We start from the raw sequence: 4,240 nt of genomic DNA, 5'->3' as shown, positions 1-4,240 counted from the left end.
AACATTTTATTGAAAATAATTTGTAAAATTGATGAGTAAATAGTATTTTTATACATTATTATTGTTGGGTTAGAATTTATTTCTAATTACTATATTATCCTTATTTTTAAGTAAAATTACTAAAATACCCCTAACCCTAATTTTTGAAAAAAGAAAACCCTAGCCCCCCAAACCCATGCAGCCGCAGCTGCTGCCGCTCTCCTTTACCCTCATCACCACTCACCCACAAGCAAACCTAACACAGACACAAGTGAAACCCATAGCAGCGCCAAATCAAAGATGGGGAAATAGGGAAAATAGGGTCGCGGGAGAAGGGAGGAGGAGAGGAAGGAGATTCGCGCCGGCGTGCTGGGCTCCACCGCCGCCGTCGCGTTGTCGCTGTCACTGAAGCTCCGCGCTGCTGTCCAACCGCCGCGCCTCGCCGTCAGTTGCTGTTCATCTTCATCGCGAACAAAGGGGAACGCGAGACCGAGAGAGAGAGAAGCGTGGAGTCGGTGTCGAGCGGAGAGGGACTCACCGCTGCCGTCGCGCACCGCCGTGTGCTGTCACCGCTGTCTGAACAGTCACCGTCGCCTTGGGTGGAGTCCGCCGCTGTCGCCAGTGGAGGCCACTGCTGTGGAACGGATGTGTGAGAGGGAAGCAAGATGAATCCCCTCTGCTTCTGGTGCTCTGGTCCGCCGCAGCCTCCGCCGAAATTCTTGGGCGCCGCCGTTGTTCTTGTTGCCATTAAAGGAAGCTAGCTGCCGCCGCCATTCAGATCTGCTACAGTCTCTGTCGGAAGCCACCATGGGAGCCGTGGAAGGAGGGGTTTCTGCCACCTTTGAAACTCCATTGCTGTTGTTGTCATGGCCGCCACGCCTTTGGCTGCCGGGATCGGTATTGTGGCCGCCAGAAACCGTTTTTCTTGGTAAGTGTTTGGTTTCTGAAACCCCTTAAAGTTAGTGCCCTGTTATACTTCGTTAGTGATTCTGAGATGTTGGTTACCCAGGGTTGAGTTCCGATAAATGTGCGTCGAAACTAAGGTTGTTGTTGAGCCACCAGAGCTTTTTGTCGCTACAGGGCTGTTGTCAGGTCGGTTCGGAATCGCAGCTGTTCCTTTGTGTTATTTCGGTAAGTAAGTATATTTCGAAAACCTCGCGTTAGTATTCTGTTATATTCGGTTAATGAATATGAGTTTTGATAACGTGGGGTCGGGTCCTGATTATTGTATGTTGCGATTAGTGTTGCTATGGTTATTGTGAACGTGGCTGGGAGCTGAGGTTTTAATTGCCGTCAGTTCGAGTTGAGGCGGAAAAGACTCTGTGAGACGTTTGGGTTATGGATTTGCGTTTTGAGGTAGGGGCACTGACGATCGTAATTTTTGCCAGTAAAGAATGTCATAAAAACAGTCGCGTTGTAGATATAGTCTCTAAACCGACAAAAATCCCTTTCGTACAAACGTTTTGGGTGTCACAAGTAACAAACCCCTTAAAAATTGTTAACCGAGTATTCAAACCTCGGGTCGTCTTCTCAAGGAACTGCGAGGAAGTATGTTCTTATTATTGGTTATAAAGGTTGTAATCGGGGTTTAGAAGGTGAGAAGCAAGTAATTTAAATGACGAGTGAATTAAATGGCAATTAAAAATAAATAATAACTGTAAAACAACTTTTGGCAAGATAAGGGAAATTAGAAGTCTAACTTAGTTATCCCTCTCAACAATAATGAAAGTTGTATCTTAATTCCACTTAGTTAACCTATGAAGCAAAGGTAAGTCAAGGGACTAATTAGTTTGACCTTCGAATCCTATTTATTTCCTAGGAAAAAGTTGGGATTATTGAAGTTCAGATCAATTAGCAAGATAACGATTATCAATTATGCTGAGTTCGATAATGTTGAGTCACTGATTTCTTAACCAAGACCAAAAGGGGAAAAAGTAAATTACTAGAATAATAAAAGTGTCCTTAGATGGGAAGCAATGGCAACTTAAATCAAAGAGAACAATCATAAACTGAAAATACCTTAAATATTATTAATTCAAATAGAAATCTGTAACATGGAATAATTCATAATTTAAATTATAATAATCAATTCAAATATTGGAATCAAATAAATAAAAGTAAAATTGAAATAAAAGAACATTAAAACCTGGATCCAGAGTTACTCCCAAAACAAGAAGAAGTCCTAAATCCTAAGAGAGAGAGAGAATCTCTCTCTAAATCATGAAAACTAGAAATTGGCGAGCTCTCTCTGAATGGATGCATTCCTCCACTTTATAACCTCTAATCTATGCTTTCTGTACTTGGATCTGGGCCAAAAAGGGCTTCAGAAATCGCTGGGGGCGTATTCTGTAAATTCTGATACGTGGCCTCTGTCACGCGTCCGCGTGTGTCACGCGTCCGCGTGTGTCACGCGGTCGCGTCATCTGGAACTTTTCCTTTCCACGCGGTCGCGTCAGTCACGCGTCCGCGTCGTGGGTGTTCTACTCAAGGCGCGCGGTCGCGTCAGTCATGCGGCCGCGTCGCTGCTTCTTTGCTTCTGGCACACGATCGCGTTGTCCATGCGATCGCGTGGATACCAGTTTCCTTAAAGCTCCATTTTGCCTTCTCCTTCCATTTTTGTATGTTTCCTTTTTCATCCTTTAAGTCATTCAGCCTAGGGAAACCTGAAGCTACTCAACACACTAATCACGGCATCGAATGGAAATAAAGGTAATTAAAATAATTAATTTTTTAAAGCTTAGGAAACATGTTTTTCACAATATGACATAATAAGGAAGGGAAAGTAAAACCATACAATTAATGTGAATAAGTAGGTGAAGAGTTGAATAAATCACTCTAATTAAGCACAAAAGAACTCATGATATATGGGTTTATCAGGCGCTTTCCGAAAACTATATTTTATATATTGGAATTATTATATATGGATACTGATGTAAAATAATGTATTTGGTGATTGTATAAGCCTTATGTGATGTTGATTGTCCTGAATGAATGTAATTATATGTTTGAACGGATTATTACTTGGTTTTGATGAATGGATCTGTTGTGTGGCTTTGTGAAACGAAATGCTTTTGAAGTTAATTCTTTTAAAGCTTTGAAATCGAGTCCAGCCGTAGAGAATTGATTTGAGCTAAGTTGACTCTTTTGATAATGTGAAAGATAGAATACTCTTTGAAATTCAGCCTAGTTTGCTTTAATTGATTTGGTTTTGATAAATGATTTGTTGCTGAATCGATTCTTTAAAGCTTTGAAAATGAGTTAAACCGGTTGATATTGAGTTGATTTTTAAATGGTTTTCTTGAGATATGCCACTGAGGCGACTGTTGGGTTTAGCTTGCTTTTGAATTGATTTCTGGTTTTGAGCTGTTGAAAAGGAATGAGAAACAGTTTAGTTGGGACCCGAACTGGGTGGCAAAAGTCCAAGTTTTAGGGGAGGTGCTGCCGAAATTTCTACAAAATCCTAGTCTTGTTTGAAAAGTTATTCAAAGAGGGTTGGATTCGAGAAGTTGTATTATTTGATTTATTAAGAGAATATTTATGTTTTCAAGCTTAATTTATTTAGTGAACTTTATGCCTTGAGTTCGACTTTTTTAGAAATGAACTATTTTTACCGTTTGAATCACTGAAGGAAAGAATGATGCTCTAATATTGATTTCAATATAAAAAGGAGCATTTAGTGATTTCAAAGGAATCTAGACTTTTGATTGAGTAATTAAGTTTGAGGCATTTTGGAAGAGTTAGAAAAATGGGTTCCAAAAAGAAACCTGAAAGTGGTTTGATTCAAATGAACCGGTTCCTTTTCAAATGAGTTGATTTTTGGACCGGGTTGGAACTTGTGATTTTGTATGGTTAGTTTCATAATAAATTCAATTTTATTTACTTGAACCGAGAATCCATGATTTTAAGAGTTTCAATGAATTTTAAGGAATTGATATAGGTTGACTTTCCCTAAAGACTTGGGACTCTGCCGAAAAGCTTTTGTTATAAAATCCCATTGTTGTATGGGTGATTTTGAATACTTTGAAATAAATCATTAACTTGCCATGGTTATGGAAGTTTTGGAAAGAGAAAGCCGAGAGTGGCTTTGTTTTAAAAAGGAAACACACTTTGAGTAAATTTGGCTTATGAGCCTGAGATGATTTGAGAAACGAGATTTCTAAAGCCAAGGCTGAAAAGAGTTGAAACTTGATTTCAAAGTGAAGCGATTTGAGAAAAAGTGATTTATGGCTTAAATGCCGGTTTTATGAATTTGATGATGTTG

At 39.7% G+C, this 4,240-nt stretch overlaps 1 long non-coding RNA gene across 1 annotated transcript in view; it reads left to right on the top strand.

Annotated features, from left to right (window-relative positions):
- Positions 158-4,240, top strand: part of LOC107616860 — a 5,590-nt gene continuing 1,507 nt past the window's right edge. The window contains exons 1-3 of the long non-coding RNA XR_001614672.2: positions 158-907; positions 989-1,110; positions 1,222-1,335. This is a non-coding gene — a long non-coding RNA (uncharacterized LOC107616860). The remainder of the gene's footprint in view (positions 908-988; positions 1,111-1,221; positions 1,336-4,240) is intronic.

This window comes from Arachis ipaensis, chromosome B09, assembly GCF_000816755.2.
Source record: "Arachis ipaensis cultivar K30076 chromosome B09, Araip1.1, whole genome shotgun sequence".
In the NCBI taxonomy this organism is placed as follows: domain Eukaryota; kingdom Viridiplantae; phylum Streptophyta; class Magnoliopsida; order Fabales; family Fabaceae; genus Arachis; species Arachis ipaensis.
Note: the sequence above shows the minus strand (reverse complement) of the source record. Positions and strands in the feature narration are given on the sequence as shown.